Genomic DNA, 13,918 nt, shown 5'->3' on the forward strand with positions numbered 1-13,918 from the left:
TCAATAGCCAAATAGCCCTAACCATCAGAGATCATTTTAGAAAGCTATTGTAATTTGCACTTGGCGAAGCTTCCAAGGTAACACGTAGTGAGGACACATGCCACTGTGGTTGCGACAGCTTTGTGAAAACGGTCTCATATTGGCATTTTAATGTGACACGAACTTACGCCTTAGACAGACGGACATATTTCTCTCACATACGATGGATGACAGTTATCCCCCTTTCGCGTCAGAGTAACGTCAGGGCTGTCAATCGGAACAGAATACCTTCGGCACAATAATGTGTCGTTGTACCTGATGTGGCCTTATTTTCCGTATTATCCACCAAAGCGTTCAAACTTAACACGGAATTGTTATATTGTTATATACAAATTTAATATTGTTAACTCCAGTATTTTGGCGAAAAACAACACCTTACAAAAAGATTGTAATGTATCTTATGTCAAATAACGCTTTTAGATTTTTTTTCCGCCTTATAAATATTTGAAATTATAATGTCAAGCTAATATTAGGTTATACTTTGCAATAATAACGCAACGTAACATATAAACATGTTGGCTGTCACCTTATACAACATTCAACATTTGCCTGTAGAAAAGGTTCTCATTTTGCATGCGCATGTTCATAGTTGTGCATTCAATTGTTTACAAAAATTCAGAAATTCTCTGACGACCGACGTAGCACAAAGTAAAAACAAAATCAGCGTTAGCAAAAAAATAATAATATTGCTTGTTAGATGGGGGAAAATTCATATCAAGGCTGTGAAATGTCGAGATGTTTTTTTTTGAAGTCCAGACACTTTTTTGTACTGAATGAAACACAATATTTAAAAGAGTTTGAGAAATTTACTAATAATACATAAAAATATCAAAATCGTCCAGTGGACTTCGCTGATATATATCTCATACCGTTTAGACTTAATTATTTAATTGTTAAATAATGACTGTTGTTTAACGTGGTTTGTGCGCTGATATAATTTATGTGTGGAGAGAAGCTAAGTATTCGGTGTAAAGAATCGCCAATCTCTAGATATTTCACCAAAAACATGAATAAAAGCCGTAGCCAAACAAGCCAGGTCTGGATTCGAGTCCGACGTCAATGGTCAATGGTCGATCGTTTTCGCCCAAAACAAAGCTTTAAGTCAATGGACCGGAGAGTGCTCGTTTTCGGTTTAGCCGTCTCATTAATATTTACAGTGTATGCTACCCATGTGAAAGAAATAACCTGTCACTTAGAGTCAAAGTCCCACTTTAAAAACATTACCATAAGGCTATACAAGATAATGTGATCAATGTAACTTGTTATGCACAAAAACCTAATATACACTTCTATGAATTTTGTTTCATTAAAAGTTTGTCGAGTTTGTCAGAGAATATTGCTAGCATGGTTTGTAATCGCTCTACGACCACATCTTCGTCCTGACTAGTTTTATTGATGTCGATAATATCAGAAATCAGTTTATGACTTGTCTCTATCAGGTATTCAGCTGTGAGCAGGAATGTTATCACTGTACAGCGTTTGAAGTGGATATATATAATAATTCACAGTCCTTCAGGCTCTGGGAAACCCCAGATGAAGCCCATTGACCAAAGATAAGCATGAAGACAAAATATATGGCAGTACAAGATTACAGTTGAAGGCAGTGTATATATGTATGTATGCTTGTTTTTTGCTTGTGGCAGGGCGAGTCCTAGGCGCCAAAGTGCTGCTGCCACTGAAGTATCATGCCAAAGGCCCCAGACCTGAAACCACACCCAGTCGCATTATATTGACATCGGATTCTCATTGTTTTTTTCATTTGATTGAAGAGTAAAGAGGTGATCAAGTTTTTCCCCATGTGCTTCCTTTTTCAGTGCGCAGGCTTTCCTCGACCTACTGGTTAGCGTGCTGGCTCAGGATTTGATAGGTGTACTCATTTGCATATTTGACTTATGCAACGGCGGCCAGTATTATGGTGGAAACTGGGCAGAGCCCGGAGGAAGCCCACGACCATCCGCAGGTTGCTGCAAGACCATTCCACGGCCGGAGAGGAAGTTAGCATGAGTTGGACTTGAACTCACAGCGACAGCAATGGTGGGAGGCTCCTGGGTCATGGCATGCTGGCATGATAACACTTTCGGCCCCTTTTGAAGCATACAGTCACTTGTACAGATGCCTCTAGAAACCATAGTTCTGATTCTACATGTAACTGACTGAATATCAACAGCGTTACGTACGTTCCTAATGAAGACATCTAAATCAAGCCAATGTCGTCAACGTAAAATCCTTAACAGGAAATCTCCAAGTAAGCTAAATAGATATGTCTCTTTTGATAGGATTTCCCTTCGGCTTTTTCAGCTTGAGTGTACGCTACAGATCGACACAGCTATAGGGGTGCCAGCCTTTCCGTCAGACTGTCCAAAGTTCCAAGATAATGTCTCGGTAGTTGCGCAAAAACAATCCCAGTGTTAATGCACTAAGAACTGCCTCACAACCTCAATTTGCGCCTGACTAGAAATCTGGCGTGATTGTCTCAGAGAGGGTAATTACGTAGCTTGGAAACTTCGCAGAGGCGACGACTAAAAATATACAACACCCGGACCTGCCGATTTGTCTCTCTATGTGCCGATAAAGATAATTTGTTTTTCTGTCGTTCCTTTATAACCCACCACTCCCTTCTCATGTAATTGGAGGAGAATAAAACTAAGAAACCAGACTCAAAGGCCTGAACATTTTTTTAATTAAAATTTAGGAGAGTAATCCGTGAAATTTATTTATCAGTCGTACGTTTCAATGTATTGTTACAGATAAACCAGCAATCAGAAGTATGCTTGTTGACTTGGAAATAGTTTTCGAGCGATTGTGAAAAATGAAACATGGAGGCAATGGTTGTTGGATGAAAAATTTGTCTCATGCTAGATTTGACAATTTCCTAGTGAATGTATTCCCATAGGACGTAAGACAAAAGCAAAAAAAAATCTTTCTTGTGTCGGTATATTCCATGTAAGCAAACGTGCATAGTATTCTAACCATAGACTTGACAATCCGTACATAATGGGCTGGGCCGGGTGCGGTGGTGTGTAATTTTTCATATGTATCAACTAAAGCTTGACAGTTACTGTTGGACTCCAGTGCAGTCCCATTGGTCATGGGGGCGGGGGGGGGGGGGGGAATTTGATACACAGAGCTAGACACACGTCGGAGTGACCAGTCAAACCTTTAACCACCCATCAGAACCCGCGGGGAATTCTTCATTCTTTTTGTCGAGTCCCTGTAGAGAGGGCATAATGCTATGTAGACTTCTTACAATAATTATCATACATCTGAAACCATTCTCTGGCTCCACTCCATGTTAGCGTCCACCGGGATGTCAGAAACCTGGCGAGGCGCGATCAGTCTCATTGATTTATGAGTCTAACCAGTGTCATATCGATAAAAATACTAATCTTATGTGCTTACTAAATAAAACATGACTAAAACAAGCTTAAATCTACAAACAACAGCAACATCTCGCAACCTGTCGATGTCGTCTTGCACTTTGTTAAGTGAATTGCTGAGTTTTAAAGATAGGTTGTCAGATTTTTGGCTAACTGACTGACAGGCACACAGATTGGACATTTTTTTCTCTTGGGGGCTTTGTGATCCCTACAGCTGTGTGGTTGCGGTGGAGAAACTGACGTCTTCTTTTCATAAGGAATCTCTCCTAACAATAATATAAAATTTGTTCATTAGTTTGTCTTTGGTGTGCACCAAACATGGTTTCATTTTTCTGATGTCTTCAAAAAATCTAGTTATGATTTATCAGAAGAAATGAAAATACTTAAATAAATAATTTAAGCCTCGATTCAGTCTCTGCAGAGCGACAGGATTGTTGAGAGGTTATCTGCCCTTTGTATTAAACATGGTTTTGCGCTTCCTCTTTTCGTCCATTGTAGTATCGATAACATTTTGTGCTCCAATCTTCACATACTTCTCTTTCTTTATGATGGTAAACGTGACTTAACTTCCTTCTCGCTGACAATGATAGTAAATGTCACTTTATTTACATGTATCCCTCTCTGTTTACTGTCGTGAACGTAACTTTGTTTTCCTTTTCCTGGCAAATGGTCAGATAAAATCGGTGAAAGGCGGACTCTTGTCAATTTACCTCAAATAGGGGTTTATTCTACTTGTCCACGTAAATTTTTAAATAGTAGCGAATCACCATGGCTTTATATTATTAGTTTCAAAAAATGCGGTGATATTTATTTTAATATATTAGTCGTCAGTTGTCTAGAAGTTCTCCTAATGCTGTGCGATGTCAAGTAAGGCCCGGCGTAATAAGGGTCACTTAGAAAATCCCAGCCTACGCCATCAGCATAAGTAAGTATTAATTTTACATTTTTATGGCTATTCTTGTAAACTTAATTCTCTCTCTCTCCTCCCTCTCGCTGTAAACACGACTGTGTTCGCAGAGCCGTTAAGCTGGAGAAATGATGGATTACAAAGTTGGGAATATCTAAAGATTTTTGAGTGTTTACAGGCATGCCTGGATGGATTTCATCACCTTCACTGCCGGTGACTTACACGTCTTGATTTGTAGGAAATGTGAAACTCACGGAAAATTACAGAAAACTAGGCGGGACTATCAGTTAAACCTCAGATTTAAAAGGCTCTCCGTGAAGTCACAAACGATTAATCTACGACAGAAGTGTTTGTGTTCATTGACCCAGAAATAGTCCCTCGCGAATCACTTGGTTGTCTGTCAGTAGAAAGTAGCCTCGAGATGGCCGTCGAAAAAAGGAATCATTCGTTGTAAGCGTGAAGAAGGCCGACAGTAAACATCTCTGGATGATTTCCCCGCTCATTACCCTCTCGCCTGAAATCTCTTGGACAGCAGAGCGTCAGGCTTCCGGTTGTGGCGAGCGAACTTCCTGTGTCTGAACAAATACTGTCTCTTGCTGATTTTCTCCGTCAGCAACTGAGCGATTTGGACAGAATGGCTTTTCTATCTGACCTCCAGCCTGACCATCATCTCATTCATTGTGCAGTTAACGTACCCTGTATACAGATTTACAGTGTTGAAGTAATTTATCAAATCTGCTCAAGAAAGCTCAATTATTTACCTTTCGGAGAAGCGTGACTTTTACACTGACAAGGATATCTTCCGCTGATCTAGAAAGGAAATGAACCGTCAAGCATGAGTGATTAGACGTTGCCTCACATGAACAATGGACGTGATTATTTATACGTTTCAAAGTGTGAAGATAAATCTTTAAATCTTACATTTATTATTTTCTTTGCTGGTCATAGCTGTATCAGTTGCGAAATTGTGACTTTTGCACGTAATTATACCATTAGAATTACCCGCCTTTCAGCCTTTAGCTGAGGACAAAAATCGGAATTTTAACGGGGATCTATTACGTCATTCCCCACCCCATGCCCTACGGAAACTGTGCTAACACACCTCTGTTACACCTTAGGTTACCATTGTCGCTGCTCACACAGAAAGATCATGTGCTCCTATCCTCACAACACCGCTAGGATTCCACCTCGCTCCTCAGCCATGGCGTTCTAATTAGACTCAGTACTTCATGTGTTTTCCGCAACACCCTCGAGTAGGTTAACTCAACTTATCAAAATAGTAGCTAGACAAAAATGTCCGTAATAACCTCTTGTTGACTTTGGGAATAGCTCACCATTTGTATTTCGTTTCTCAACTTCTTTACAACACGCCTTCAAAGGGTACAAGCCCATTATCTAGAATTTCCTCATGCGCTCATTAAGAGAAGCAATCAGGGAGCTCATCCGATTTTAAGAATCAGAACTTCTACTGTTTTCGTCATATACCAATGCAAATATCACCTAACATGCCCAATCGATAAGTTTTAATCGAAACTTTTCTGCAAAGGAACAAAGGGTAATTAAAGGGTTCATTGTTTCAGTCTTGGGGTCACGTGGGAAATAAACGTTCTCGCGTTTGCAATTGGCTGCCATTCTATAAATCTCAAAGGGAGGGCAAGGTACTGGCACCACGCCTTCTTTGGGCTGATGTTTACGTTGTGTGACGATACTTACCGACTATCGTCTAATCCTTCAGTTTACCGTCTATCCCACTTTTCCGTGGCTGCCTGAAAATAATAGTAACTGAAACTTTAGGTGCAATAGTAAGAACAGGTATTAACAACACGTATATGAAGTTAGCTTGCAGTTAACAGTTCGATAATGAAGTTCCACTATATAACACAGGACTGGGAATGAGAGCTAGCTACCCGAACATCGAACTGGGAACTGGGAGCTAGCGTCACCGACTATTTCTGTACTTAACAGACAATGTGACCACTGTGCAGAATTGACAGATTAATTAGAAGTACTTAAATGATGAAAATACGCTCAGTAAATTGCTGTATTTTCTTGATTTTGGACCTAAAATGTTGTTTTTCCCAGTTTCTTAATATTTGCTGTAACTTGTATTCTTGTAGAAGATTTTTGTTTCGATCATTACAAATTCATCGCGTCTTCTTCTGCTGTCTTTTGTCTTTTTCCTTAATTTCGTTGTATTCGGTGAGTAAGGAAATCTGTTGTGCTTGAAGACCTACTATTCGCCGTCGAGTTGGCAGTAGACACTCAATAGATGTCGGATGTTGATTTCATTGTGTAATTCCGTACGGCCATAGCAGCAGATTCCAGATACGGCGATCCTAGACTGGCGGGTGAAAGATGTCCTGGCCAATACAAACTGTTAAGCTAAGTTACGGGTGATATTGGAAAATGAGAATGGCTTCAGCACATCGGTTTAAGCGGTTATAAAGGGAATGGGGATGTCCACGAGCTGGTTCTGGACAGGTCCGCATGTCTTTTAATGTCTTCCAGAGAATCGACTCTTAAATTCCCGGTTTATCCTGAAGCTTGGAAGGACACACTCTCTCGTAGAAGTACAATTAATGATGTTGTGTGAAAAAACCCGGCTCCTTGTCCATTTGCTCCTTCACACCGCTTCTCGACCCCGTCAATTTTAGTGCAAGCCTCTCCAAACCTTCCTCTATGCAGGTCACTATATGTTTTTCTCTTATTATTGATATTTTAAGTTCCCGTCGATTATAGGCGTACGTAGAAATCGAACATGTGTTGTTTATGAGAGCATCTTTTGACCTTGTATTGGTTGTGCCTGCGCCTGTTTTTTTTTTTTTGCAAATTCGACATCTGGTCATCTGGTCGTTGTATTAGTTTCTGATGTCATTTTATGTTGAGGAGTAAGCTGTGTTTTCCCATTTTTGTAGCTACTCTGCAATTATCCAAAGCCGGTTTTCCAAGGTTTCTATGAAGAGATGAAGACTATCTTGCAAGAATCAGATTATTACACTGAAAGCTGCTATATATCGTAGAAGCAGAACTGTTTCCTTTTTTTAAAATGATTGATAAAAAAACAGGTCAAAGAAAACACCTAATTTTTAGCTAAATTGAGATAAGTTTCTTGAATACACTCGCAAATAGCCTTCGAAACACCAAGAACATATTTTTAGGGAAATAATCCCTGGAAGAAGAAAACATCCAGGAAACTGTGCTTTCGTTTAAATCCAGTGTATCCCATCTACAAAAAAGCAATGTAATCCTCCCTGAATCTCTCCCATAAACATTTCTTTAGCGCCGGGTAAACGCTTCATGATAGAACTCAAAGGCCTGTGTTTATGGAGCGTGAGGTTTTCACGTGTGCATGTATATTATATATTTTCACACGCATGTATATTATTATCCCCTTTTGTAACCAGGCTCAGTTTGAACGTTGTGTAACCTCATTTGTGTGACGCTAAAACGCGTGTACCACTTTCTCTCTCCGGACTCTTCTCTCCCCGACTGCTGGACAAGGGAACCCTGGCAATTTTTGTTTCGCACAAGTTTGGGCCATTCCTGGTTATGACCTTAATTCACCATTCCCGTTCATTTCCGTTCTCGCACTTACCCTGCCATATACAGCCCTCTCCAAAGCGCGTGTACACACACACACACACACACACACACACACACACATATGTATCAAATTTTGTCCAATCTGATTCTGAACTTTAGGGAATGCATTGGTGCTATTAATCTACTCTCCACAGTTTGGATCAAGAACGTAAGAATGCACTAACCAACCTTGGCACCAGTTTGAACTGTGGACATCGTTAACTTCAAAGGTTAATGAATAACGCATAGGTCAGTCTCTGTGGTTATGAATGATGAGAAAAATAACGCCTGTGGGGTAGATGGCCCTGAAGTGAAAGCATCTGTTATGAATGGGTTTTACAGTTATTCGGAGAGGAAGATCAGGGCAAATTGCCTGTCAAAAATCCTATGTCAACACTCGGCTGTGTCCTGATGGAGTGAAGAAACAACGCCTATGATTTATCATCGGGCAAGCTGAGCTATCGTCAAGTCTCCCGTCAGGGAGATCTCCTCGGCTGATGACGAAGTTCGATGGGGAAGCATTTTGCCTGTCCCTCGTGTGTCATCGCGTCGTGTTTCCCTCGCTCAGCCGCGTGTACTGATGGCTATTTAATATAATCAGTTAGGGTAGACTGTGTTACTGGATGCAGTTTGTCCTAACCCCATGTTGGTGCACCTAATGTAAAACAATTTACTCTCCACGCCTATTGTCCAGCATGCCACTTGTTTTTGAATAATTGTGATATCACCCGAGGCAATGAGTTCTTACAGTCGAAACTATGCTAATGCAGTTTAACATTATGAATTAGAAAAAGTGTTCAAACTTCATTTTCTTGAAACTGTGCTTGAGCTGCATAAAACAAATGAATGGCCATAAATTATATTAAAGCTTGGAGTTACTTTGAAAGGTACATATAAACATGATATGAGCCAGTGGCAATTTCAGTGGTCTATTGTAAGTGATCGAATACAAACAGCACTGTATACGTGCCTGATTAAGGCAACTAGATGTAGCCAGTGTCTCCGTTGTGACAGAAATCTTTGTGTGTTTACAAGCCGGATGTTCCATTTGCCCAGATATCACTAACCTGTATGTGATCAATCAGTAAAGGACAAATGCCACTTCTTTCTCGGAGCTGATGAACAGTGGTTTGGAATAATAGAGCTTGCCAAACAACAGAAAGCTGCGACCCTTAATACTTGAATTGGCGTAACGCTGCAGCAAAAGGGTTACCAATATCGTTTCTGGCTCACGATTTTTGCCTGTAACTGGATAAATAAAGCGGGGACTAGAGTGACGACCTCGACACTGGTTCGGCTATGTTAGCCAGGGGGGAAAGAATGCACAAGGGCAAGATTTCAAGGGTGCAAGTAAGATAAATAGATATGTTCCTTTTGATAGGATTTCATACCGACTTTATTCGCATGAGTTTACACTATAGATCAATGGGATATCTTTATTACCTTAATTCCAGGATTTCCTTACGACTGTCCAAAGATCACAGATTAAGTCCCCAGAGGGAGTCACTCAAAAACTATTCCAGAGTTAAAGCCTTAAATGTTACGGCTGAGCCTCTTCATGCGTCTGACCAGAAATCTCGGGTGATTACTTGAAAGTGGATATTAAGAGCCGTGGAAAGTTAGTAGAGGCGACGACTAAAATACACAACACCAGGACGAAACGAGGATAATTTGATTTTCCGCGGCTCCTTTTTATAACCTCGTCAGAAGTGAACAACAATGGCTGGTCGTGGCTGTAAAACAAAGATAGGAGTGTGAATACCAATACATATGGCCAAAACAGATGTTGGAAGAAAATTTTGCAATGTTTGGCATTCTGTTTGTAGTTTAGCTCAAATTTCCTTCTGAATGCCCCCCGCTCTCCCTGGGCACAAGACTGAAGCAGAAAATGGCTTTCCTGCCTTAGTATCTCCCATAACAGCAAAATTCCAAGGTATTCTACTCATAGACTTGACAATGATTACCTAATGGAGATAGTGGTATGTTTATTGTCAAAGCTTTGCCCAAGGTGTGAGTATTAATATGGTAGTCCAATGTGTAGTCCCACTAATCACAGAGAACAATCGATATATATATATATATATATATATATATATATATATATATATATATATATATATATATATATATATATATATATATATATATATATATATATATATAGACACACACACACACACACACACACAAGCAGACCCTTGTTAAATGCGGGGGTTGTTTGGCTAACTTGTAACAGAGATAACAGCGCAACAAGAGCTACCGGGATTTCCTCATTCCTGTTTTCAGGTCTGTGTCAGGAAAACAATGGTCTCTGATTACAAGAACGAACTATTTTTTGTGCTTGTTGCCTTTATAACAACATTATACATTCCCGATTGTGTGTTTTCACCCACTCGCTGTATAGCTTCTACAGACAGACTTCAGCTTTAATCATCCGGTTAGCCGACCTCTTTCAGATGGTATTTCTTGTGTTCTCCCAGCCTTTGTTGGTTTTATAATCTGAAGGGTTTGTCTGGAACACCATTGGCCCTTGACCAATGGCTTGTTTGAAAGTTGTCTATCGCCCCTATTCAGAACCATGTAGCGTATACGATGATGGAGATCAGTTGTATGGACGGAGGGAACCGGAGGATCCTGCGTAATTCAACGACATTTGACGAACTTTCCTGACGAACTTTCCCGACGAACTCTCTCACTTACACTTATATATATGCAGAAGGCACGTGGTCTTCTATTTATTTGTTAATCTGAATGATGTTTTACGCCGTACTCAAGAATATTTCACTTATACAACGGCGGCCAGCATTATGGTGGGAGGAAACCGGGCACAACAGTGGTCTTCTACAAACGTTAGTCTGCGTAAATGGTCAGACGTTCTCTTATGGGAGACTTGGACTTCCACAGAATGATACCTACAAACTACAGTAAAAACACATCGTTTCACATTGTGACGTTACAGTGCTTGTATACTACCAAGTGTTTCTTGAGCATAAATACACCAAAAAGGGTTTCCACTTGTCCCGAACGTGGGAAAATCTTGCACCAACTTGCAGATGGTGGTGGCTTTCCTCTTTTGACAACGAAATATCCTTTTGTCCGACGAGAACCATTAACGCGATTTGTACGTTTCTTAATTTGATTTTTTTCCTGCGATACAATGATTTTGTAGATAGAGATAATAAAGGGTGCTCTTCAAGCGTCTCAATTTTGACATTGTAAATTATCCTTAATTGGATAACAATACACCCGAGGATCCTGCATGGCGTTTACATATCTCGCCTTATATGATTTGTTAGATCCGGCATGTTGTGTGACGATTTCAATCAACGTCACAGGTTATTACTGCAAAAACTAGGGCGTCAATTTTATTCCACCAAACGCCTTCACTCCAAGTTTCTTAAGTTTTACAATGAGTATAATTCTATTGTAAGTAAATATGGACATAGCGTCCACAATCCCCAGCGCTCTGCTTCATGATTGTCTCTAATTAAGAAATAATTTTCGCGTCAGGGTAGCCTAACGGCAGTTAGACATGCAATCGATGTGGAAGAGTTTATATTTTAGGTCGAAGGCGAAACGAAGTCTAACTACAATTACATGAATTTAAAGTGATGACTTAAACATTTTCAAATGTAATAAACTATTTTATGTTGATCAAATCGAATTTGTGGTTACAAATTGTGGAGACAAAGTTCTAGTAAACAACGCCAGTGAGCCACTTTTACTCACTCTATAACTTAAGATATAATGTTAAGTTTTAGATAAAATGGTAACCTAGCACGTGAATGCAACATTTAAATAACATGTTTCTGTCAAATCAAAAAACAAAAAAATATTATTAGACTTAAAATAAAACTCGTCGGACATTAAAGGATAAACTGTCATCTTAACACGTATAGATGATTAAAAATATAATCCATATAGGTCATGCATATGCAATAAATGGCTCTTCGGCGCCACACTTGCAGCCATTTTGCCACTGCGTAACAAAAACGTTTTCCACCGGCATCACGTCTGAAACAGAGAGCATGATTACACTAACAGCATCCTTCTTCAATGATACAACCGTAGTCAGTTGGTCTGCTCATTACCTTAATTACAACTCCGACTATAGGCATCCCATCAATATCAACAATGTCGGGGAGAAGTACGGCGGGGACGTATTTCCTAGATCAAGATTTATCGTAATAGATGTCTTGAGTTCAGCAAGGTTTGTGGTCTTTTAATTTCATTATGCACTGGAGATCTGAGATCTGTTTCATTCTTCCCTGCTTTGCTCTCACAAATACAGAACTACACTCTGCTATTCACTGGAACCTGCAACTCGATATTTTCGTGCTATCCTTAGTATGTCAAAACACGTACGTGTCAAACACGTGTTATATCTAATCCTAGCAGTAATTCTGACTTCATATAACCTAACTATTCGTGAATTATACGACAACGTCAGAATTATCACAAACCTACGCTAACCGCCATTTTCAATTCGAATCGGCCGCTCTCGGCATCCCTTTGGGAACAGCAGACGAATTCACCATAGTAACGGTGTCACCTGATTCAAAAATGACGGTTTGCGACGTTCTGATGCTGTCAGAGTGGATGCATCGGTTACATTTGTGTTATTTGTGATGTTTTTATTATTCAGGCATAATGAAGTGATATGAATTCAGAATTACTTTAATATCAGGGAGCGCCTCTTTTTTGTGGTGTTCAACGAGTTCTAGGTTAGTGAAAGTAAAGCTTCAGAACGGTTCATGCGGAAACTTAGCTGGGAATACGGTCGACCAATCTCAGAGCTATTCACACTCACGCCCGTAAGTCCCATGTACATCAAAATCTCAGCAGGTACCTGTCCACGACATTTCGTCACAAACTCTGCTGTGTTCCAAAGCTATAGAAAATTATAGTCACAAAATCGTTTTTCGTCACAGTTATCAAGGCGATAGTTTGTAACGTGGTATTTCCTTGCCAAACGTTTGCCACCATCAACACAACACATTGTATTCCTCTGCACCACGATGACATGAAGGGAGTGGGTTATGGCCGAGTGGTTAAAGGTGCTTGCTTTTCAATCACTGGACGGGGAATTTGTATCCCACAGCTCTCACTGAAGGGCAGTAGTGACAATAAACTGTGGACGAGACTCATGGGGTCGTTTGCGCAGGCTAACGTTCGTTAAAGTCTATTTGTTTCCAACGAGTATAACTTGAAATTCTGTGAGAAAGTTCGTCATTAATTTGCTTTCCTTGGCCAGGTCCTTGGCTTTCCTCAGATTCTCCGGCTTCCTCCACCCATATAACTGTCCTCGATCGTATAAGTGAAGAGTTCTTGAGTAACGCGTTAATGGACGATGGGTTCAAAACGATAAAACCGTTATCAATCCGCTCGGTACATTCAGTGATAAGCTCATTGACGCATGTCTCTTTGGAAGCCTTAAATAACACAGCTGAGATCAACGCCATAACGAATGGCTTCCCGGATTAGACAGTGAGATAGGTCACATGACACCTGCTTACATAGACCCATTCACCTCTGATGATGTTTGTCTTCATCACTAGAACTGTGTGACTAGTTGGCCGAACGTCAAATCGACGACGACGAGGTTCAGATGGTAATGAGTATTTCGAAAGATTATCTGATGTTATATTCCAGGATTCTGCGATAAGTTGAATGGCTGGTAAAGAAACAATTGTCTGACGAACACATTTTAATACTTCAGCAAATTTTAGGCTACATTTTCAGCGAAATTAATGGAATTTGTGTCACTTTGACATTCTTCTACTAAAGCTAGATAGAACAAACAGCAGTCTCCTCACTTCTCCCAAAAGGCGCATAATGCCGTGTCTTTGGTTGATGGATGAGGCATAGCTGTCCTGTAACTCAGCAGGCAAATTTGAAGATATCCCTCTTGTCGTAGAGTTTGCGAGAGAGGAAACCGTTTTGGTTTTTGCACAAATATAGGTCAAGATAAGATGTACCATGTGGAGAGTGTGTAGTTTCCTTTAAATCCAGC

The sequence above is a fragment of the Liolophura sinensis genome, chromosome 5, assembly GCF_032854445.1.
Source record: "Liolophura sinensis isolate JHLJ2023 chromosome 5, CUHK_Ljap_v2, whole genome shotgun sequence".
In the NCBI taxonomy this organism is placed as follows: domain Eukaryota; kingdom Metazoa; phylum Mollusca; class Polyplacophora; order Chitonida; family Chitonidae; genus Liolophura; species Liolophura sinensis.